Genomic DNA, 26525 nt, shown 5'->3' with positions numbered 1-26525 from the left:
ACCTGTAAGAAAGCCTGTTAGACATCGTAGTTCATCCTTAATGTAGTCCAACAACTGTTTGGTATCAAGCTTCGAAGGGTAAATAAACGCCTAGAAGATTCTGTCAGAAGTCCATATATCTTCTTGTCTTCCAGGTATTCAATCTTTGTTTGGCAAAGCCTAAAGCGATGCCAATGACAGGTTCTGGTCCGATGAAGCTGCTTGCAGCGCTCTCCTTTGAGTCAGCAGCCTCATTGCCTTCCAGGCTAGTATGGCGAGGAATCCAGACCAGAGACAATCAGTAAAGTGTTCCTATCGAGGAGAATCGTTTTTGGCAATTTGCTTCCAATTTAGACGTTGCTCGGTAGGAGCCAAGAGCTTCCAACGCCGCTTGACTGTCCGATAATATTTCTATTGACTTGTAAGCGGTTGGATTCTACCTATATCTCCGCACACAATTCAATAGCGTAAATTTCCGTTTGAAATACAGTCGCAAAGGTTCCTAAGCAGTTTGTTATCTCTGTCCTGGGTCAGCGATCCAGGCTGAGTGGTGGCTGAAGGCTTTACAGCCAGGCAAATGCACCATAAGTGATCATTGGTCTGACAATCATCACATAAATCCAATGGATTCGTTTGGGACCTAAACACCAAGTTTTACCACGAATCCTTCGACATGTTCATAAGGACAGTCTGGCTTTGCGTAAAACTTTTTCCTATTGAGCGTTCCAGGTGAGTATTTTATCAAGGACAATGTCAAGATATTTCACCTCCGTTCCAAATGGAATGACCTCACCATTGAGGGAAAGTGGAGTTAGATCGTCCAATCTCCTGTTACTGAAGGGGATTATCACAGTTTTGCTGAGGTTGACAGACATCTGATCCCTCAGGCACCAAGTGTGCTTGTGTTTTGACTTTAAAAATAGAAAAAAGTAGTATACCAAATTACGAGTAGTTGTGGTTCGTTCTACATCGGAACCACGAAAAGAAGCGTTGAAAGGCGCTTGACTGAACATAAAAGAAGTTAGTTACAGATGAATCGGCAGTTGCAGAACATTTTCTTTCAGAAGGCAGCCATGACGTTGCCGTCAGCGCATGCAAGTTCTTGATAAAACCAGAGGTTACTATCCGAGGTTACTCAGAGAGGTCATAACAATACATAAACATAAGAATAATTTCAACCGTAAGGAAGAGATCTCAGATATAAACAAGGCATAGATACCGACACTTCAGTACACAAAGATTCTCCCACTAATTGAAGAAGGGTGGGACCAATCAGCTACAAGAGCAGTCGTCGCCCGACACCAACGATTATGGACATACAGGATTGCTTACTTACATATATCGTCACGTTAAACAAGCGCCTAACAGATGTGACGTAACACTGGTGACACTTTTAGTAGCTGCCATAACACTGTGTGTTATTTTAAAATTTTTTGAGGAATATTTTCGGACAGTATTACATTGTTTTTGTTTATTTTGATTGAATTTTTATTCAACTATACCAATAAGGTTTCTGAAACATTGACTTTGTTATTGTGAAAGTCGTATTTTTTTGTGTTTTTGGATATTTTTTAAACTGGTGTAACGAGTAGACGCCATATAAGACTCTGTTATTTTTTCCGTTTTGAGGTTTGTTTTTTGCCATTGTGGAACTTTTTTTTGTTTTTTGAACATTTTGAAATTAAATTAAGGTAAAAATTGGAAATATTCACATTTTTGTAAATAATAGCAATAATTGCCTAACCATTGAATAACCTTGTAATTTTTAGTTAAAATGCCCGGTCGTATTTGTGCAGTGTCAACTTGCAAAAGCAATCAGTTGACTATAAAGAAAAGTGGTGTTACTGATGAATTATTTCACTCTTATCTTATTCGTCGCTGCAAAAGAGGAGATAAATTCACTCTCAAAAATGGATTTTCTCAAATTAGAAGCCGTGGTCAAAATGAAATTGAAATTAACGCAGACACGGACTCTTTAGAATATATTGCTGGATACTTTGCTAAAAAGCATAAAAATGATCTACCTGGTTTGGGCTATTATACTTATAAAATAAAAGCAGAAGATCATAATTATAATATATCTTCTTGGGTCCAGCAACTTTAATTGGGAGGTCTTATTAAACCCACAGATAATTGGTTAGAAAAAAATAAAAAGTGGAACAAGCTTTTCGAAAAACATTATTTGAATGGATTTAGAAAAGAGCCAGGAGTTGAAAAACTCTTTCAAAGAAATATTGCAAAAAGGGAAGATATTCCTTTGAATATTATTTTTGAATTTTGCAAACTGAGAAATTATCAGAATGAAATACAATAACTTAAGAGCCGACGAAAATAGGTCACTTGAAAGAAAAAATTTAAACAATTCTGATAATAGAAAAAAAAATCGAAAATTAAATAAAGTAATACATAAGTCCTTTGAATTTACTTTTCTACATTCATGCAAAAAAAAATTAAGTGGATAAAGTACTTCCTTTTTGCTCTAATGTAGTATTGTATTATATTAAATTTTAGATTTATCGATTTCATCATTTATGGAACAAAGTTTGAGCTAAATTATTCTTTCTAAATTTCTCATTTTCTTGATAAAAAATACATGATACGGTTTTTATCATGTATTTTCTGTCAGATAAATAAAAAAGTTGTAACACCTATAAACAATTTATTACTTATATAGTTTTTATTACCAAGCGTTTATTATCAAAGATGGAACAAAAAGTTATAGATTTTTTTTTAAATAATACTATTATCTAAAACAAAGTTCATTACAAAATTTTTGAGGGAGTTACACTCTTCACGAAAATAATAAAAAACTGATAAAACCTCTTACTTTTGAAAAGGGCAAAATAGCTCGCCCTATCATCCACAAAAGAAAAATGTTTACTCAGTATTAATCCATTTATATTAAGCATTTAATCCTATATATGCCGTATGCCGCTATTGCGGCATACGATACCGTAGACGATGCAGAGCACGGCTAATAAACCCGAAAACATCAGACAATTTATTATTAATTGGATTCTTCAACAACTACAAATACTTTTTGTTTAAATAAATAGATGGATGTAGCCGTTACTACGTGGTAGGAGATCATAATGAAAAGATAAATGAAAATTTCTATTTTTTTTACCACTTTTATTTGTAACTGACGTTACTGCAGTTTCGTCCTATATGGACATTCTCAAACTCATACAATAAACTATATTTTTTTACTTATTTCAACTGCACAAAAAAGTCTCACAGAAGTGAAAAGTGGCATAAGACCGATAGAACAGATTTACCCATGGTAAAAATATTCCGTATTCATACCCCAGCGAGTTGAGGTTTAGATTTTCTTCCTGAGACCTGATTAACAGAGAAACTTCCTTTCCGTTCTCATTATCACTGCAAAAGTTCATTATTCAGGATTTGTCCCCTAGTATTCTTGGTCATACTACTTCAAGTGATTGTTAAAAGCCGTTTTCAATTTCCTTTGAATGCGAATGAGGCTAGAAAGAAAATTGTTTCGAGTATGCTTATTGAAAAATGGAAATGAATCCTTTGTTTCGATTCATTAAAATATCAAAGAGCTACTTCTAAACAACAAAAAAAATTCGCTCTATCAAAAGGAAATAATTCAGCGGAAAACTCCCGTAGCTGAGAAACGAATTTTGAAGATACGTGACTCACATTTCTATTCATATTATTTGACGTCACAGAAAATTAAGGAAAATGTCTCATTTCTAGGTGAAAATTGCTCGTCAAAATTATAGGAGGGAGGCATTGAATCAGAAAATGAAAATTTCAATAGAAATGTCGTTCGTTTACTTTATAATAGATAGATGATAATTCTGAATTTTTACACAAAACATATAATATTTCGATAATATTTGTTATCATTTTCAGGGAAGAGCTACAAAAATGTTTAGGATGATAGTACATTTATAAAATTATTATAAAAGCCTCAACTTACTGTTAGTGAGGTTGGCCGTGTCGAAAAAAGTGTTACATTTAAACAATTAAAACATGTCAATACAATAAAACAAGTCACTACTTTAAAAGAGGTTGACTCCCCACTAATATAAGGAATATTTTTTGAATTTACTAAATAACATTCGTTATTAGTTTTGAAACTATAAAATACAGGTAGAAACCATGTGGTTGAAGACCAAAGAGAGAGACAACAAAACAATGGACACTGACAGCTGTCATGCGATTCAGTTTGAAAAAGATGTGTTTGTTTTTTTATGTTGAAACTATGGAACAATTAAGAACGGTTATAGTGCAAGTGTGATCAGCAGATAACTCTGATTCTCCTGGTAAAGTGATAATTGTCTGATAATTGTTCTGAAAAAGGTGAGTATACGTGGGCTGTTGAAAAAATAAGGTGAATGTTCAAACTTCGTGGTCTACGGACCTTCGATCACTGATTTTTTTATTTTTTATGTTGATACACTCGTTTGGATCATATTTTCATAATTTCAGTTGTTTAGCCTCTTTAGTTTGTTAGTGAGAAAATAGTCGTTAAAGTCAACGACAATTATTTGGATCATTTTCAGGAAAGAGCTACAAAAATGTTTAGGATGATAGTACATTTATAAAATTATTATAAAAGGCTCAACTTACTGTTAGTGAGGTTGGCCGTGTCGAAAAAAGTGTTACATTTAAACAATTGAAACATGTCAATACAATAAAACGAGTCACAACTTTAAAAGAGGTTGACTCCTCACTAATATAAGGAATATTTTTTGAATTTACTCAATAACATTCGTTATTAGTTTTGAAACTATAAAATACCGGTAAAAACCATGTGGTTGAAGACCAAAGGGAGAGACAACAAAACAATGGACACTGACAGCTGTCATGCGATTCAGTTTGAAAAAGAGGTATTTGTGTTTTTATGTTGAAACTATGGAACAATTAAGAACAGTTATAGTGCAAGTGTGATCAGCAGATAACCCTGATTCTCCTGGTAAAGTGATAATTGTCTAATAATTGTTCTGAAAAAGGTGAGTATACGTGGGCTGTTGAAAAAATAAGGTGAATGTTCAAACTTCGTGACCTACGGACTTTCGATCACCGATTTTTTTATTTTTTATGTTGATACACTCGTTTGGAACATATTTTCATAATTTCAGCTGTTTATTAGCCTGTTTAGTTTGTTAGTGAGAAAATAGTCGTTAAAGTCAACGACAATTATTTGGATCTATTTGATATGAATCTGGGGACCCCACAGGGAGGGGGACCACTATTATTCCTACTTTATGTTGATGAACTACCCCAAAACATAAAAGAGGGTCGAGTTTTCGTGTATGCCGAAGACACAACAATCATTGTGACGTCCCCAGATCTAAATGAAATTGAAAATAAAACGAAATTAGTGATCACTGAGTTCAAATGTTGGTGTAGAAACAATCATTCAATAAATAATAAAGATAAAACAACATCAATTCAGTTTTCAAGTTAGTATCAGCGCCCGCGAAATCTAGGTTTCGAAACAACAAAATTCCTTGGAACACAACTTGACAATAAATTGTCTTCCAACAATCATATCGAATACATGTGCACTTCTCTGAAAAAAACGTATTTTGCCTTCCTAACAATGATATCAATTTTTTTTAAACATAATCTCTTGGATATATACTATGGTCTAGTGTATTCTAAGCTTAATATAAATATTATCATTTGGAGACACTCATCAGAAATAAATATAATCTTTATAATGCATAAACGTTTCATTACACTAATTTTTGATCGCAAATACCTACAGAGAATCTTGTAAGAAAACATTCCAAGACAAAAAAAATCACATTACTATGTATTTATTTCTACAAAATATTAAGCTACGTTCATTTACATTCCCATTTGCTAACACGAATGGAGGAAATTCACTCTTATCAAACGAGACGGAGAAACGCCTTCCAGCAGGAAAAAATAAACCGTAATGAGTACAAAGGTTCGCCACTTTTTGCCAGGCCAAATTATTTCAACTTATTACCACAGAGCATCAGAAGTGAAACAAATGTTTTCAAAATAAAAAAAAAGTCAAAGATTTTCTGGTAACAAATTGTTTTCACATATTATGATACTAATTGAGTTGAGGCTAACTACAGTAATTACTTTTAGACTCGTGCCATACTTTTTTATATGGAAATCTGATCATCATCACATCAATACAAGTTATACTTTCCTAAATCTGGTGGTTGCGCTTGCCCTATATTTCGTGATTATTTGACATATCAAAGTTTTGAAACGAATTTTTTGTAATATTCATCCTTACTTCACAACAAATGGTAGTTACAATTCTTATATTCTTCCTGAATACTCCCAATATTATTGTTATAATATCTTGAAAATCAATTTTATTTTTATGAAATTTTGGATATTGTTATATTACTATCTTACTTTGTATTATTACCTTGAAAAAAGTTATATTGTTTACTGTTTTCTTGAGACATTTTTGTTCCAACTTTGGAGCTATGTCTGAAAATCTCAACCTTATTGAAAATACATTCTACTGGTTAATCTGTAATCTCACTTTTCGCTTGTTTTTTTCCATTATTTTGACTGAATTCATTTGATTCTTCAACATCGCACCCTAAAATTGTCACCACACACAAGCTGATCATCTTTCGTGGATTTTTTGTTCATTATCAGTCTCATATTATTAAGTTTTTTGTATCATTTGATTTTGTATCAATTGACTTTCTGTATCTTTTCGCTACTTATGAATGAATAAACATTATTATTATTATTATTATTATATTGTCTTTCGAATCAATAGTTATACAATACTGAATTTGTTAGTCTGCCAAAAAAGCTTTCCTTGTGAAGCTCTTTTCAAAACCAATTCGTATCCGGCATAAAAAAGGAATCATTAAATCACTTGAAAAGTGAAGGGAACACGAATGATTTTTCAATAAACCCTGGTTTATGAGGGTTACTGTGTACCTTCGTTAATTTTATGTATATATGTTCCCGTGAAGAGAAGCCAAACTGTTTTTTAATCATTATTGGTATTATTTCAGAATTATTCGCAAACAACGGTGTTAGCTTGTAGCCGTGAAATTAATAGTTTGTTTTTATTAGTTTCTTATGAATATACAATATTACATTTTTAATATATGTTCCTCCAATCCTAGCTTATTAACGTCACGTCGTCATTTTTTCAGTATGTTAAGAGAAATTATTGGAATCCATGAGTGTGGGTATCATTACATACAGTGATGAATCAATTTGATATGAGGAAACAAGTTATAAGGTACAACTGGATACCTGGCCTAGAATGAACCAAAAACAGTTTTGGACATTTTTTAATTTAAATTTGGTTGAAAATATTTCTTGATGAATGTTAGAGAATCGTACTTCCATTGTCTGAAAAACAGTGTAAACAAGTTTGAAATTTACAAGAATGAAATAATGAAGAAAATGAAACTAAAAATACTCATAATATTTGGAAGAGTTGGTTGAAAAAGTATATAATATTGAAGAAATGAGAATGAGTAACGAATTAGTATGAACTTCAAAAACATACATCTTGTCAAATCTAGAAAGAGACTTGAGAATTCTCTCTCCCTCTCTCTCATGGTCATCTAATGAACTCACATCTAGTGGGTGGGATCATAACGAAATTCAGAAAGCTCTTCCTACATTTGACAAGCAGCAAGAACGATAATTTGGAAAACAATTATTGTGACATAAAATGGAAGCATAAAATAAAAAAAAAATCAGAAAATTTAAAATTAATAGAAAAAAATCAAACCTAGAAACTTCACGAAGTTTTGATTGTTAGTATTCACAATACTAACAATCAAAACTTCGTGAAAAACTAATGGGTGATAATTAATATCTATATCCGCTGCAAATTAGCGTGTTTATATTTTTTGATAGTACCTAGTTATTAGTTATAGCCATATCAACGGATGCCAAATCACTGAAATAAATAGTGAAGGAGCAGAGGAATATACCCTGAGCAACATACTAAGAGTATGGGAAGACCCCCTATCCCCAAAAATTCCTTTTTTGAGTGTTTTGCAAATAACTGAAGAAAGTTCGAATAAAATATATTTATGGTTAGGAGACTATTTCAAAAAAAGACTGGAATAGGTGGAAGTTATATGGATAATTTCTGATGCTTTACATAGGTTAAACTGAGAGGTCAACTAAAGCACGAATGAAAGAACATAGAAACACACATAATTCATTAATGAACTCAGCTTGGCTACTAAACTCCTTAAGGAGATACACGAGTTCAGTCGTGAATTGAAAATTCGCTATTTTCAGAATAGAGAAATTCCTAGTATCTCATGAATGACCATATTTATGAATGACCATATTTATAACTCGCGTATACTAGAATTGTTCTTGTCAGGTAATCATTCCTAGTCCCTCCTAGAATATTCACTCTGTGAGAATCCTTGACCTGTATTTACAAAAAAACAGCCTCTCTCGGCGTCACATAAACTACCTATGTTGGTGTTTTGTGTTAATTTTAGAACAAAAATTTGAAACTTCATCATGTGATCAACGTAATTTACCGAAAGTTATTTTACGAAAAATAATAATTATTATTCAACCGAAATTATTTCGAAGAAAAAATTGACCTCAAATTGAAGTTAGACATTGACATCCTAATTGCATATTTGAAAAGCAAGAAAGGATCCAGAAATTTCAAAATTTTATAACTCTTGCTCGTGGAATCGTTGATATGAAATGGAATATCTGGAATTCAAAAGTACTTTTGGAGGATTAATTATAATGAAAACCGAACAAATTCTCCATTTCTTTCTTTTAGAGAGAGGACCAAGACGACCTAATCTTTTGTTTCGTGGAGGAACAATTTTTCAAGAGAAAAATATCTGCCTGTTTCGTTCGGGACAAGACAAGAGGAGGCAAGACACGAAAATTTCTTGTCGCTAAAAATACTATGACCGAATATTTCTGTTGAGGTATTTTTTGATAATTCATATTTTTTTCTTCTCATAAATTTGGAATTCGGTTTTCCAAGGCAATGAAAGTAGGAATCTCCAGCAACTTCCATCCGAACGACCAGGAAAAATCGTGTAGTTTTTCAGTTAAGTATGCGATTCTTAACATCCTAAATTAGTACAATCAGTCTAGTGAAAATAAAGCTTACTGATTCTTTTCAATTTAGGTTGTGAGATGTAAATATCTCCAAGAATCATGAAGAATCGTTCCAGAAATGTAATGACCGGAGTATGGTTTTGAACCAAACTCTTCAAAATCATAGAATTTGATCTTATCTTTGATAGCGCAGATAGTTTTCAGAGAATGACATTTGGGATATCTATTTTCATAGATATACATACCAGTATACAAGTTATTGATAGATTAATGTTTTTAAATATGTGGTCCAGAATCCCATTGAAATTATTTTTTATACGGGCTGTGAAATTGGGTTAGTTTTAATGAAGTGATATGGAAATACTTGCTTGGTGAACATTTCTTTATTACTTTCTTTATCTTGAGTTACATTTTTTTCGGAAAGATTAATTTTGGAACGCCAAAGATGTACTGTTTTTTGAATAAATGTTCAAAGACCATCCTGAAGAGGCTTCTGTAATGAGAAAATTTCTAAAACGGAGTAAGTGAACAATTATTGGAAAGAAAATGATAATCAAGAAATAAAGCATCGTCTCTTATTTCTGAGTAGGAGTAATTTCGAAAATAATTGTTAACCGTAACCATTCTGAAGAGGGCTGCGAAATAAGATATGGATTTTCTGAAATTTGTCAATTTCAAGCCTTTGAAAGCTAGTCAGTAGTTTTGTATATTTATAAAAAATACATTACGGACCATATTTTGGAATAATTTTCGAGGGGAAAATTTCATTACGTTCAAGTATTCTATTAGAAATTCATTAATATTCCAGGTTCCTCACATATTTTCCTTTGAAGCTAAATTTGTCCATTTTGATAGACCCACTTGTTTCACAATTTTCCGCATCATTGTTGTGCTTTCTGTTTTATTTTTCGTTAGTTGATTAACTTTTTATTCGCCTTACCTTTGACAGTGTTATACAAGAACAAAATTCAGTTCATGAAGTTATTTTAAATAGGTTCTTTTACGAGTGAAATTTCCTTCTACCAATTTTCCAATTATAGAGCAATTTTCGCTGCGAAATATAAATAGTTCTATTGACGGAGTTTCACCGTGCAAGTGGAGTACTTAAGTAGATTTTTTGCATATGATAAAAGCAATATGAGAAAAAATGTGGGATCTCTGAGATTCAGACCAGTATCGGTATCGCACTATTTTTTTTTGTAAATTGTAGGTGAAACTATTCGTACCTAATATGGGTTAGATTTATTTTTACAACTATTATTATTTGAATGTCTACGGCGCGTCGTCTTACATAACAAAATCTCAACGAAAGTGTCACCTAAAAAAATAGAATTGCTGAAGTCAGACGGTTTTCTTAAGTTTTTGCAACTAAATTAACTGTAGAGTAAAAAAAATGCTTAAAATATGTTTTCCGTTAACCAGCTGTCTCACATCTAGCGACGACAACCCTTAAAAGTCGAAACTTGTGCGAGCTGAGGACTAACGAGGTCTTACCTTTTAATGTGTGATTCGTGACACGGGTTGGACGTTCAGCCTGCGGCTTGAACCACCGACTCACACATCGGTCGATTGAGAGAGTGAACAAAGCATCGACGTCGAACCGCCCGACTATCGACCTAGTAGTTATGTTTCATTTTTCTATTTATAGAATATAAACTTTAAATATGTATAATTTAATCTAGTTATGTTTTTGTTGATTTTTACGATGACTATTCAAAAATCTTTTTTACTGCCAATTGTTTGCACCAAAAAAACCTTATTCACGATATCAGAATAGAATACAGTAGATAGGAAAAGTGATAGCGGCTAGTATCGGTAAAATCATCTATTATAAATCTTTTTAATGTTTATTTCACTGATAGAATGGCACTGAGAGTTTATATCTTCGAGTAGTATCGAAAAAATAAATGGTATGGCATGTTACATTCTTTTTTTTGTTGTCACGTCAAGACCAAACAAATTATACTCATGAACATCGTAGTTCATTCAAAATCTGTGACTTTACGTAGTTTTGCGAATTACAAAGTGTTTATATATTGCACAAATCAATTTAATGCACAGTGCAACACACCGTTGGTTGACACTGGAAGTTGACACTGCACCTTGTGTCAGGACTAAGGTGTTGAAGACACCATCCTGGCAAGCCATAATGAACCCCTCAGTTTCCTACTTCAGCCCACTCGACCTGAGGAAGCCAAGGTCTCCAATGTTATTGAAGAAAACCCCATGCATTGGCTTATTCTTGTGTTTCCGCAGTAGTAAGGTTATCTCTGCGGCTTTTATATGAGCTTTTTGCTGAACGGGTTCCAACTCGGTCACAGAGTTGTGGTCACCTCGTTCAGTGTCAAAAACTATTCCGAGTTTATCAGCTGCTCGTACAGCTGGCCTAAAGAGAAATGCTCCAATTCCTGCTCTCTCATAGTCACGAACCATGTAGAGAAGGGGATCCGAACTCCTGACGACTTTACCGGCTGTATCCAGTACCTGTCATGTAGACACATCAAACTTAAAAGTCCACGGCATACCTGTTATCGGGGGAAGTACAACCGTGGAACGGATGATTTGGGATGCAAACTCCTATAGAGATGCATCATTTTCGGGTCTTTACGTCGAGTTGATACAGCTCTTCCCGAGTCCACTTCACTACTCCAAACGAGTAGAGTAAGACTGGAACGGCAAACATATTTGTTGCAGCAATTTTGTTCTTCCCCGACAGTTCCGATGACCAGATCTGTCGAAGTTTGTGCTGATACTTGCCGCGGAGAGAGTTCTTCACTGCTGTTGTTCCACTCCGAGATAAGTATACGTCTCTCCGACATCCAAATGGTGTAGGATGACTGATGGAGATCCTTCTCTCCAGAGGCATACAGTTTAAGATCATCCATATTATATAAATGGGTGACATTGTGCCTCCTGAACAATAGTGAGATGTAGAAGAGAAGGGGACTGAGGGAATCACCCTGAAGTACATCCCTTCTCACTATTTTGTAGGGTAACGCAAGGCATCTGAGCCAATGCAAGATGAGCTCATGCGATTATTATTATTATATACTATGAAAATTGTGTAAATTTCAATCCAACAAGAGAGATTTCACAATTACAGACCCTTGAGACATACTATATACGCGGACTTAATGCACAGATGAATGCACACTTCAATCATATAATATACTAGTACTATGTTGCTGTATCGCTGCTGTTCCAATGTTTTGACAGAATCAGAATCAACTAACTTAGGCGTACGCAGCGTTATAGAACAGTGCTTTCAAAAAATTGTTCTACGGCGCCATCTAGTGGCGAGTTACAGAAAAATTGATAGCCTAAAAACCTTCTCTATGAAAAATTACTTATACATGTCAAGTTTCATCATGATCGGTTGAGCGATGTTAGATAAATATAATTAACTCACTAATGACCTCATGATGTGTGTAATTGTGATTATGTTTTCGTTTCAGGAGGTTGCTCAACTTCCTTCCTGGATTATTCCTTACAGCAATCAATAATATTTTCCCTCAATTGGCTGTTTTAATTTATTATTAAACTAAGATGTCAGATTCTTATTGTTCTCGTTTGTTAATCATTTGCGTTAAGAAATTCCACATTTTTTGTCATAATTGATTGAAAATTAAACAAATGGTGCTTATGCATGAATATGACATCATATTTCTAACTGTTATCGCTTAAATTTCGGGTCCAATTTATATCAAGGTATTCATTGGATCGACGAGAGATGAATATATCAAAGATTCTTGTCTTAGATCTTTCGTATGAAATAATAAAATCGTGGAGCATGAACTGAATTCTAGAATTTCAAACTTTCTGAAGTACGTGCATCTTCTATGGAGAAATAGTACATTTAAGTTATAATTATCCTCCGTGGAGTGAAGGAAGATTCAACTTTGTAAATTAACATATTTGGTTTATTGTGAACATGACTTCTACAGTTTTTCAAGCATTCATATTCAATCGAACGAGCTTGAGAGATATACTTACTCCACGAATTCTTCGATGTTTTCAATTCTAGATACACCTTTTGAGATGAACGGAGATATTATGATATTTTTTAGATATGAGAGTTCTAGAAACTCTTTTAAACTTCAATAGATTGGGTACTAGTGGGTCTGTTTTTCTCAACCATTTTAATAACATCCATGTCAAGACCATTCGCTGGTCCGCTGACCATATCATATGACTTTTAATTCCGAAGGTGCTAATGCTCGATATGTGGGATAAACGGGGTTTTCTTGGGTTCCATTGTGACACCTTGGGAAACAAGGAACCTTTTCTTGGATTAGAGCAACTCTTTGCTGACAAACGTTCTACAAGCACTACTGTTGAACAGTCTGTTCAAGCGAGTAATTGGTTCACTACTGAGGCTCTAGGATATTTTGAGCGTTACCGATGAGATTAGTTAATGAGTTGACTCAGCACATAAAATATGTATTGATTTCTCCACTTTTCAAGGAGAGTTCATAGATAAAAATCGCTGCATAGGTCTTTTCTAAAGAGGAAATATAGTTTTGAGTTCGATTTTCAATTGCTGCCCAATTCTAAAGATGTGAGCTGACCAGATCAAATGAATGTATCAATTTTGATAGCATATATTTATCTGTCCACATCCACCTATGGAACCAAAATCAATCCTAAATATTTGAAGCTTTGTATTTGATTCAGTCAAAGCCCTTGTCTTCGAATTATTGATTTTTTTCAAATAGTTACATTTCATATCGAATTTACTCTATAGTGAAGGTTTCTCCTAAATCAAGTAATCCAATGCTCTTTCAAGTTTTGCCTACTCCACATACTGTCATTATGTTCTAGATGATCAAGAACTGAACCTTGAATAATGATTTACAGTTTATTTGCTATGTTTGGTGGAAAAATATACAAGTATCAAAAATTGCTGTGGTTTGTATAGTTTTTTGTTTCGGAACAGTGATTGAAGTTTTTGAGAGGCAGCCTTTGCAATTCCAGCTACATGATTGTGCCAAGACATATTGGTATTCGTTTTAATCTCTAACAAACTTATCGAAGCAGAAAGCGAAATTGTCTGTCCTGACATTATTATATCCGGTTCGGAGACATTTATCTTTTTGGACAAAACCGATGCCTGGGTTTTTGTGGCATTGAATTGAACCTGGTTACTTTCACCCCAATTCAAAATTACACCTAGATCCTCATTAAGATATACAACCTCCTGCTACCGGTAAAGATGTGCCATTCGATTTCCTCCAGAATAAGGCACCTATATAAAATGGTGAAAGAAAAATATTGCATGCAACTTATGCACCAAACGTTGTGAGTCTCTCGAATATAACTTTTCACCGACTATACCATTTTTGAAATCAACAAAATACCTATATATTATTTGTGTAGCAGTTCATTTATCAAAAATAATCAGTCAGCATTATCCTACTTCAAGGTAAATTCACACCAACCCTCAATTATTATCATCAAGATCCATTAAATATTTTTAAAAGTTCATATAGAGCATTCTGTCAGATTTATAATTGATTGAAATAAAAGAATGGGTTGAAATATCTCCAACTTGTCAATTGGCGTATAATCAGTCAAATGGACGCATTTTCGCCACTTCAGCATATTTTGCGAAAAGGACTTTGTGATAATGAGAGAATAATTAGTTTTTAAAGTAATTAATTCAATAAAAGGCCAAATTGGTTGGAGGAATTTTATTATGGGTCTGCAAAATTTAATAACACTAAAGAGTATACATAGTTGGCAAGTGAATGTTCGTCCAAATGAAGTAAAGTAAATTGTGCACTTCAAATATTTTTATACTACGAAACTTGACATATCGATTTGAATTTATTTATTTTCAGGACACATGAAATGAAGCACATCCCTTATCTTTTTAGTATCCACCTTGAGAATAAACAAATCTTTATGTGTATGTATGTAAAAATTACATTTTCATATTGGAATCAATATTCCAGAAAATATGCCTTCCATTTTGTCTCTTTATGATATAGACAACTATAAAATTCACATTTTCTCCTCCTACATTGATGATTAAATATAAAGAAACAAGCAATTATCGTCATGGCAATGAAAAAACGATGAAATGTGCTTCAAGACCCTGAAAATACATAAACTTTGAACTTCAAAAAGATTTGGAAGGTGAAAGATGGTCACGATGAATCTATTTGTTTATTATATATAGCAACTGGATATAAAACTACAGATTTTCTCTTGACAGTTGTAAAGTGAAGAGGACTCGTTAGTAGTACTAGGCTAAACCACGAATGTATTGCTGGATTCAATTTCCTCCTTAAAGGGCTTAATTTGAACCTATCTCTAAAGATAGGTTATTCGTTTGGATAGCATTCTGAAAAATCTACTTCTTTACATGATGGTCATCAATTTTTTTTTTATTCTATTGCATAGGCAATCCAAACATCTACGGTTTCTTAGACTAATGACAAACTATTCATGAAGTAGGTATGAAATTCGCTGAAGATTTCCAAGGCATCTTAACAGTGTGTTTACCACAAATATAACAAAATAAAAAGAGACATTTCAATAAAATTCTTGGCGATGAAGAAATTATTAAAAATATATTTGAATATAGAGGCGTTTTACAGCCACAATTCCAAACGAGATAGAGGAAAAAAATATGAAGAAAAAAGCAGAATATTTGAGGAATCGATAATGTCTACCCAGTATGACAAAGATGTAATGGTTTTCCTGTAATGCTCGTTGAAGGAAAAGGTGGTTTCGAATAATAAGAAAGAATGATCTTGTTTTCACGAAAGCTGATAAATTGAATGTCATCATTATCCTTGAACTAGAAACATATGTTCAGAAAATTGAATCAGTCATTCAAAATGAAAACCTTAGTGTCATCAAGAAAGACCCAACGAAAAATAGTCAAAAGGAACTGAAGGAAATTGCTCTCAGATACTAAAATTATTTTCACGGAATCAGAGAAACGGTGAATCACCAACATAAACCCCTCTTGCCTTAAACCATATGGCCTGATAAAAACACATAAAGAGGTCAACCCCATAAGACCGGTAGTTTCGTATACAAATAGTCCGGTAAGAGAACTAGGAATACGTCTTAACAAGTTGTTCAAAAATATTACCAATTTCGTCCCACCTTACATTAAAAATTCACTGACTTTAGTAGAAAACATAAGAAACCAAACCACGCCACATAATTCAATTTTAGTTTCATTCGATGTAAAGAGTATGTTCTCCAACATACCGTACAACGAGTGTAAGCCCCTCATTTTAGACATATTAGATCAAGCCAAAGTAGACCATATCACTTCCTTTGAGGTTTCAACAGCTTTTGATGTGTGCCTGAATCAGAGTTACCTACAGTTCAGCAACAAATTCTATAAACAGGATTCAGGTTCACCAATGGGCTCACCCCTTAGTCCACTTTTAGCAGACATATTTATGAACAACTTGGAGACCAAGATAGTAAACTCCGACCAGGGTAAAAAAACATGTTCATTTTTGGTACAGATATGTAGACGATATTCTTGCCTGTTTCAGAGGTACTACACGACAGCTGAACCAATTTATGACATTCATGAACAATCTCAATAGCAGCATTTAGTTCACACTCGAAACAGAGATAGAGAAACAAATAAATTTCTTAGACCTGGCCATTACACACAATCAGAATAAATTCGATTTCAATGTTTTCAGAAAACCTAGCTATACAGACATTACCATCCCAAGCGAGTATGTCCATCCAGACAGTCATAAATTAGCAGCCTACAATTCAATGTTGCACAGAGCAATCTCACTGCCTTTGTCTGCTAACAAGCTAGCTAGGGAAATTGATATAATTACACAGATAGGTCATAATAATGGTTTCAACGCAGATACTATCCAGAAGTTAGTCAGAAAACAAAGCCGTAAATTCACTTATAGATCAATATACCCTTAGGCCAAACAACCAGAAATCAAGACATGGGTAACTCTAACATATTTTGAAAAAAGAACAGAGATAATTTTGGGTTTCATCAGAAAAAATAATGTGGAAGTGGCATTCAGATCACATGCCAGGTTATTTGATTTCCTTTTCAATGCCAAAGATAAGGTGGAAAAGTTGGAGAAATCTGGAGTTTATAAGCTTAAGTGTCCGGAGTGTAATAGTGTTTATGTGGGACAATGTGGTCGAAATTTCCAAAAACGGTATGCTGAACATGAAAGGTCTTTCAGACTAGGAAAAAATGATTCGACGTTTTCAAACCATTTCTTGATATGCAACCACAAGTTCCCGAATCTAAACGATACGGTAATTTTGGACTATGCAAGGAAGGGTTGCAAACTCAATTATTTAGAATCCTTGGAAATTGACAAGCATAAACATTGCCGGTGCAACCTGTTAAATGATCAAATCGATTTAGTTTACTCACCGGTTTTCAAATTAGCACATCCGCATTGAACATTGTAAATTCAGGTACTCAATCAAGCCAAGTACCTCTATTATTATCTACAGGGGTGCTATATATAAAGGCTTATGTAATAAACCATTGTTATTTTAATGTATAAGTTTGAAAATGTCCTTATAGGACGAAACTGCAGTAACGTAAGTTACAAATAAAAGTGGTAAAAAACATAAAAAGTTTTAATTCTCTTTTCCTCATTTCTTCTTCAAGTTTATGGGTATCTAAAAAACTTCTTGGCATGAACTACACATCTTCGTGAAGAGTGTTCCAATGATATATTTATTTCAGAACATTGGCAGAATCTCAGTTTACTTTTCATCATTATTTATCAATCAATAACTTTTCACTGATTTGTTATTGCTGGATGGAAAAACAAAGTTTCGATTTCTTCTTAGATTACTGAAGTTCGATAGCAAAATCTAATTATGATGAACAGTGTTCAATGAATCAAATATAAGGTAAATCAAATAAAACGCATTTATCAACAGCAGAAATGATGAACAATGTCAACAGAGTGAAACATCGGAAAATCACATCTATTTCGGCCAATTTTCCGATTCGTCAGATAGCAAGCACATCGTTCACTTATTAAATTACCAAGCGTTTCATATTCGATACAAATTTAATACTGAAAATGAAATCGTAAGGAGTCAAATATAAATGCAAACCATGTGAAAAATTATCGAAGTTAGATACATGAAATGACGAAGAAATTCTTTCACTCAAGAACAGAAAAAATGTATGTAAGTGTTTCGAAATATCATTGTTACTTTCAAGTACCAGAGACAATTAATTTTGTGTAAATAGTTGGTTGTGTAATAATTTATGTTTTGAATTTTCCCCGAAAAACAACAAAAATTGTTTGTTTTTCGTGTGATGTGTAATTCGAGTACATCAACGATTGTCCTAGAAATATGTCTATAAAAATAATGTAATCGTTTGATTTCACACTGGAACCACGGGAAAAATCTTGGAATGTACAAATTAATTTTGACTTGTATGCATATTCATGTATCAAATATTTTCACCAATACGCGTCACAGATGTAAAAAAAATCGTTCATTCATAAATTTGTTTGGTGGGCTTTCTAGGTGTTTCCTTACACCCTTCTAGCTTTCTTCTGTGCATACATTCTTTGAACGCCCTTTATTATCTATTGAAAACACTTTTCCAACTCCAGAACAAAATTACGGTCTCTCGCACGCGTTTCGCTAACCAAGTTAGCGTCTTCAGGAGATCATTATGACAAAATTTTTCTTGTCTTGGCCTACACCTGCCGATATAAAGATGTTTCCCAGAGAGCTGCCCACCTTCCTGGAAAGGACAGAATGGACGATGACTTAGGAGGACAACTCCTTAGGAGGATGTACAATGGGTCACACGTGGCTTAAGTACTATGGGCTTACACTCACCCTCCCTACTCTACAGATAGGTATAAAACCAGATAAAGGGCTTTTCGAAATAGGACTTTTGTCGCTATTCAAGGAACTCATTCCACACTTCTCTATTTCCAAGCTTTCGAAGGCATCCAGAAACCAGTTATCATGTAAAATGATAATAATAATAACGTTTATTATGTACAAAGGGAAAAGGGTTAGCCAGAGGCTATCTTCCACCCGTCCCATAATTAAGAAAAAAAATAAGTATACAGTAAGACTATAAGTAACAATTACAATAGACACAAAAATAATATAAAAAAAAACTATGAGATAATATAAAAGATTACAATCATTTTTGAACATCTATAGAAATGAATTTTCAAAGTTTTTTTGAATTGATATATAGACAAATGAATATACGGTCCAAAGTAAGAAAAACATCCTTCAAATTTTGTGGTAAATGTATCTTTTCTTGAATTGACAGAATGATTATCAGATCGCTTGCTAATTGATCTGAACAAGTAATTAGGAGTTTCGCTTTCCAATAGTTTGTATAAGAATACAGATATGAAATAACGAATTCTAAACTCAATATTCAGCTGATCTAATTTCAATAAATATGGAGTTACATGATCACGGTAGTTTATGCAGCACACAAATCTCATACAAGCATTTTGTTGAAGTTTGTGTTTATTATAGTCTGGCAAGAAATTGTAATACACTAAGCAGCAATACTCAATATGGGGATAAATCAATGATTGAACTAAATTCAGTTTTGTTTTTTGAGAAAGCTGGAACTAGAACTTGTATAAGGATTTCAGTTAAAAAAGCAAGTTTTGTAAATGTATTTAACGTGCTCGTTGAACGAGAAAGTGTTATCGATATATACACCTAAATTTTTTGCTGAATTCACCCAGTCAATTGGTTCATTGTCAAAAAAAAGATGGAAATTTGTTTCAACTTCATTTCTTTGTAGGTCAGATCCCAAACATAGGGCTACTGTTTTATTTGGATTTATTCGAAGGCCATGATTTTTGTAAAATAGAAGTGTATTTTCTAAATCTAAGTTCATCCTGGTGATAGCATGGTAAATATTATTAGATTGACTAGACAGATATAATTGAAAATCATCAGCATATAAATGTACGTCGCACTTGGATAATGTGGCAGGAAAGTCAAAAATGAAAAGAGAGAACATTAATGGACCTAGAATGCTACCTTATGGTACACCAGAAGAAGTTTCCTGAAGAGATGAGCATAATTGATCATCATCCAGTATAACCCGTTGAGCCCTGTGAGATAGCTTCTCACCCAAACTAAAGAACTGCATTCAAACCCAATGTATTTTAGTTTACTCAGCAATAGTTTGAAGTTTACCAGATCGAATACTTTGCTTTGATCAAGCATAACCAAAAATGAGACCATCGATTTGTCCCGAGAAGTAGTGATATCATTGATAACCTTCAACAGAGCAGTGTTGGTACCGTGTTTCTGTCGGAATCCAGATTGCACTTCTGGAAGTATGTTAGCTGTATGCAAATATAATTTGATTTGTTGTGTTATTATAATTTTTTTTTTTTTGAGAATGCTGGTAAATTACTTATTGGACGTAACTCGTTGAAACAGGTGGGTATAGGTATTTTGGAAGTGGGTAAAATATTAGCAATTTTCCAAAGATCAGAGAAAATGCCTTGTCTCAGAGACTCATTAAAAATATGTTTTACTTCATCTATACAATGTGGAATAATAAATGAAATCATTTTAATATTTATATTATCGATACCGAAAGCATTTGATTTTATTTTATTGATAGCTTCAAAGATATCCTTATTGGATATTTCCATAAACGAGAAACTTGCATTGATATTGAATCTGTTATTACTATAAAATAATAAGGTATCACTGTTAATTGTAGAATTGCCAGTAATATTAAGAAAACAGTTATTAATTTCTTCTGGATTACGCAGTTCTTGCGGTAGATTGTTGATTTGTGAAGAACGCTTTGTATTCACGCCCCAATATGACAGATTTTTCCAAATTGCTTCAGAATTTTTTTTTAGTTTGGTTTAGAATATTTTGCATATATGCTGTTTTTTCGCGTTTCAGAGCGTCATTAACGTAATTCCGTAGAGTTCCATAATACTTCCTTGAAGCCGGTGTTCTCAAAGTTAAATATGTTTTATGAGCCTTATCCTTGGTTTGCATCATGAGCTTGAGGTTGTATGTGACGTGAGGCAGAATTTTTTTTTTTACAATTCAACCTGCGGATAGGAGCATGTTTATTAAATAGATGTATTATACAATCATTTAAAAACTTTAGAGTTCATGTTTTGTAAATTAACAATATTACTCCATGGCATATTCGCAGCGTCGTTATAAAAATTAGTGAAATCGAAGTTTTTGTGACTTCTGAAGTATATTAAATCATCAGTAGGTAATTGTTCATTTTGAAAGCTGGTTACGCAGCTGACCATCTGATGGTCTGTAATACCATTCATATCAATAGTATTGAAACTTCTTACCAGTAATTCCTTATTTATACAGATAACATCTATAAGACTTTTAGATGTATTAGTAATACGAGTGGGATTCTCTACAATTTGACACAAATCAAAAACAGAAAGCAAATTAATGAACGATTGAGTATCGTTAGAATTTGGATTCAGGAGATTAATATTAATATCACCAATTACAATTATAACCGTCGTTTCCAAGTAAATTTGTTCTAAAATTTCACATAAATCATTAAGACATATCGGTCTCAACAATTTTGAATATTTCTCACTTATTCCGATCTATGAAACCGAACATGCGAAAAATTTCATAATACAGTCCGTTTAGTTTGACCAACATATTTCTTATCACGATCCTCGCAGCTTATTTCGTAAATCCCATACTTTTTTTTCCAACGACTTGTCTTCCGAACTACCCAACAGTTGTTGAAGTGTACATGCAGTTTTGAAAGTCATTCTTACATTGAATTTTTCTAATGTTAGGACCAACTCATTGGTGTAATTGGGTTCGTATGGAAGTACTATGAATTTTGAATCTTTCTCTCATCCAAACGTCGAGGAATTACGAAGATCCTCCTTGAATTTCTGTTTTCTAATTAATTTATCGGTCGGTAGTCGGTCGGTTCGACGTGTGTGCTTTGTTCACTCACTCAAGTCGAAGCCGTGTTGGTCGGTGGTCCAACCCGTGCCAGGAATCATACGTTAAAAGATAAGACCTCGTTAGTCCTTAGCTCGCACAAGTTACGACTTCTGAGAGTTGTCGTTCGTAGTGGTGCGACAGCTGGTTAACGGAAAAACAGATTTTAAACAGATTTAAACTATGTTTGATGGATACCTGTTACTTTCAGTCACTTCTCTAACAACTTTTTTCCTTGAGCAAAGAAAGGTATGAGATATTTGTGAAGAGATGAAGTTTTCAAACAGGCTTCAATTTGGAATGGTTTTGCCAAATGCATTGATTTGTGCTGTAATTAGAATTTGATTGACCTACAATGATAAAAAATATGTCGAATGGAAGTATTTCCAAATTTTTGACAAATGGGATATCATTGACATTTTGTAATTTATTTCGACGTAAAAGTAAAGACTTTAAATAAATTGAGAGATGTAGCCATTACTACGTGGTAGGAAATCATAATGAGGAAATGAGAATTAAAACTTTCTATGTTTTTTACCACTTTACCACTATAAAAGTGGTAAAAAACATAGAAAGTTTCAATTCTCATTTCTTCATTGTAAATACTTTATTGTATTGAGTCCTTTACGAGTTCAATACTTTTACTTACTTTGTGTGGACCTTGATTTTTGGGTTTTTCCAGATTTTTTTTAACATTTTCTCATGTATTCATCTATCTTTTAATTAAGAGAAATCTTCTTACAAACAATAACTAGATGTAGCTAACCAATATTTCAGCCAAATCAACTGAACAATATTTTTATATAATTTTGTTTCCCAACCAGTCAAAATCTCTCAATAAAATGTTACTTGATTACCTACGTTATAAATTTTCATCAAGTTTCGGCCATCAAATACCATGGTTTTGGGTTACATTGCTCAATAATAGTTTTTCCAAAATATCTTTCGTAAAAGGCAGCGATTAGTTACACTCACGAGTATATTATAGATACTTATGATGCACTGTTTGGAACCTTTGGTGTAGTAATGAATATTACTGGAGTTTTTCCCAACACCAAATCGTTATTTTTAACACCTCGACATGTGTTTCGATCACCAAGTGATCATCTTCAAAGAGGAAGATTAAAACTCCTCTTTGAAGATGATTTTGGTGATCGAAACACGTGTCGAGGTGTTAAAAATAACGATTTGGTGTTGGGAAAAAATTCCAGTAATATTCATATATTATAGATGTTGATTTAATAAAAAATTCTATATTATTTGCTGCAGAATAAGAAAACAAACTTGGAAAATACATAAAATCAACTCTAAGAGAGTTATAAAAAAATTACAGCGAAACTTTATCAGAGAAAATGTAAGTGAGTTCTCAATAAATTTTTTCAATATCTATAAATATTTCAAATTGACTTTTAGACATATCTCAGAAGGCTGAGATATTTAACATTCAGACTGACTCAAAAAAATATTTTCTTTTTCATGCACTTGAAGTGCACAACAAAATACAAAAATGTATTCGAACCATTGGAATTCTACTTTTTAATCATAAAAAATGAAAATGTCGATTTACTCACCTCGAATGAAATATCTAATCTGAAAAATCGGTTGAATTTATTCACAAACTCCCGGCACTTGCACTGATGTATCGTTGAAATCGCCAAGAGTACGAGTTTGAAGCTCAGAGTGCCCTCAAGGCCTGTTGCTTGACTGAAGAGGGCTCGTTCAACAGGTACATAGGAATGAGAGTTGACGGCGGCACCGCGACGCTATATAATCAGACGCCTTTTGAGTAGGTGCATTTAGAACTTGCGTATGAATGACTTTTCAGGGATGGCGATAACGAATTACCACGTCATTATTCGAGTTCCGTAGTCAATTGAGGCGATTATTCGATTGGCCGGTTGATTATTTATTAGCGGGTTTATGAAAATGGGCAGTTTTCCTGGCATTGAATACGCACATAGTAGCAGGAACGAAAATGATATCATTATTTGGAAAACTAGCTCATATAGGGAGACTCGCCTAAAAGTAGTTGACGATTGAATAATCAAGTTGTAGAATTCATATGTATTCTCAGTTACTAAATAAATAATAATAAATCGACTGAAATTGAGGCAGACAAAAACAGGAGTCGTGGAATAGTTGCAGAAAAAAGATAGACAGAAATAAATATAGTTTAAGAAACTAAAAACCACGCCTTTAAAGAACATCGAACTAAAAAGTTTAAAATGTTTTTTTCAAATAAGCTCAAAACAATAAGGAACGAAAAATACTAGTATTATTGTGAAAAAAGCATGGGCGCTTCGTGCCATTTTTTAGTAAATCAAGCGCCCGTCGCTATTTCGACAATAATAATATTTTTCGTTCGTTATTGTTTTAAGCTTATTAAAAAATATATATTTTTATCTTTTTAGTTCAATGTTTTTTGAAAGCGTGTTTGTTAGTTTTTCAAACTATATTTATTTTCCATTTCTTAGTTTCGTATGCTATAGCGTGTTTTTTAGTCTTTTCAAACTACACAGATAAACATTATTGTGAAAAACATGGATAGGGGAAGGCCGGGTAAAGTGAACACCCCAGGAAAGCGAATACTCCCCACTACTTCTAAATTATTCATTCGACTGTCATCACACCACCGTAGTGGCATTCCGCCATCTTGATTTAGTGCGCGGCAAATACTAAAGCAGGAGGCCGCGTCGCTTGCCGGCCGCAGAGTGGAGATTTGTGTTTTTGTGAAAAAAATATTGATTTTACGAGGTAAGTATATTGATTTTATTTCCAGTGTTATTAGTTCTTGATCTTTAGAAATATTTTAATTCAGTACCATGTCAAAGTAGGTTTTCATTGTATCTTTCACAGAAGTTTAGAATAATTCGTTTTTGTACAAAAGTTGTTAACCTCAAAAGTTACCTAGTCGGGCAAAGTGAATATGGTATCCACTTTGCCCGCTATTCATTATTATTGACTTGTAATTTCATCATGTTGTTTATTTGTTTCAGATGGTCGTGGGATGAGAATGTCATGAAAACAGCTATTAATTTGTGCAAAGCTGGCGAATCCATAAAAAGCACAGCTAAAAAGTATGGGTTGGCCTATGCACCACTGCTCCAAAATTGGGTCGGAGACAGAGTTGTTAACATATCTGAAGGATATGGATTCTGTTTTTTTTGGACTAACTCGAGACGAGTTCAAAAATTTGGCGTTCATATACGCTAAGAAAAATAATTTGAACTATCCGAAAAACTGGGACAAGTACGAAAAAGCAGGAGATGACTGGTTATCGTCATTTTTGTCTCGCCACAATCAAATTTCCCTGAGGACTCCAGAAGCAACATCGGTTGCAAGGGCTAAAGGATTTAACAGACGTGAAGTTGGACGTTTTTATGAAAACCTTGAAGCTTTGACTGCAACACATGACATTGATGCATCTAGATTGTACAATATGGATGAGACAGGTATATCGACAACCACCAATAAGCCACCTAAAGTGCTATCAACGAAAGGAAAGAAACAGGTTGGCATAATTGCCAGTGCAGAACGTGGTCAATTAACGACGGTCATCGGTTGCTGTAATGCCGCTGGTTCGTTTCTCCCACCATTCTTAATTTTTGCCAGGAAAAAGATGCAACCCAGACTACTTGATGCGCCACCCGGCACTCAAGGAACCTGTACTCCAAATGGTTGGACTTCAGGGGAGGTATTTCTTGATTGGATGCGTTTCTTCGTGGAACATGTTCGACCTACACCTGAGAAAAAGATACTTCTACTATTGGACAACCATGAGAGCCATAAGTATTACCCAGCTTTGGATTACGCTAGCAAAAACAACATCGTAATCTTATCCTTGGCTCCACATACAAGGCATGAGATGCAGCCCATGGATGTAGCCGTTTATGGCCCATTGAAAACATATTTTGAAAGGGAGGTAAATGCTTTCCAAAAATCTCACCCTGGACGCATTATAAATCAATATGATGTGGCCGGCTTTCCTGAAATGTGCAGTAGCTGTAAATGCCGTTCATGGTTTTGAAAGACCTGGTATTCGGCCAGTGAACAAATATGCTTTTGGTGACGAAGATTACGAACCAGCAGCTGTAATTGCAGGAACATCTAACATGAATATTGGTACAGAAAGCACAAACTCGCCAGAAAGAATTTATATTCCAGGATCTTTTGCAGAAACTTCTTCAACCCCTTCGCCTTCGCATTTGCAAGAATTTATTCCACCAAATCCAGTGGATCCTCTAGTAGAAATACTTCCATCTCTAAACAGAGCTACCCCTTTTGAGCTTGAAGCCCTTGTTGCGCCAATTACAGACTCTTTAAAACACCTGAAAAGATTAGTAGCGAGGTTGGATGTACACCTCAGCCAGAACCTGGATGTTCCCAAATTGTCTCCGCTGTTGAGCCGCATGTAGCAATAAATGCTCAGACAATTGACACAATGCTGCCAGAGATCGAAGAAAATACTCAACGAAATATAAGCCGTGACAAATCACCAGATCCGGAACCTGGATGCTCGCCCTCCCACT

At 33.9% G+C, this 26525-nt stretch overlaps 1 protein-coding gene across 1 annotated transcript in view; it reads right to left on the bottom strand.

Moving 5' to 3' along the window:
• LOC111512744 (uncharacterized) overlaps nucleotides 1–23755 on the bottom strand; it is a 41961-nt gene extending 18206 nt beyond the window's left edge. Inside the window, exon 1 of the mRNA XM_074171566.1 lies at nucleotides 23568–23755. The gene's annotated coding sequence lies outside the window, so the exon portion shown is untranslated. The remainder of the gene's footprint in view (nucleotides 1–23567) is intronic.
• Nucleotides 23756–26525: the final 2770 nt, after the last annotated feature.

This window comes from Leptinotarsa decemlineata, unplaced genomic scaffold (genome assembly GCF_025532065.1).
Source record: "Leptinotarsa decemlineata unplaced genomic scaffold, Ldec_3_MD MMD2_tig00000010_RagTag_RagTag, whole genome shotgun sequence".
Taxonomy (NCBI): domain Eukaryota; kingdom Metazoa; phylum Arthropoda; class Insecta; order Coleoptera; family Chrysomelidae; genus Leptinotarsa; species Leptinotarsa decemlineata.
The sequence above is the reverse complement of the archived record's forward strand: the minus strand, read 5'-3'. Positions and strand labels throughout refer to the sequence as shown.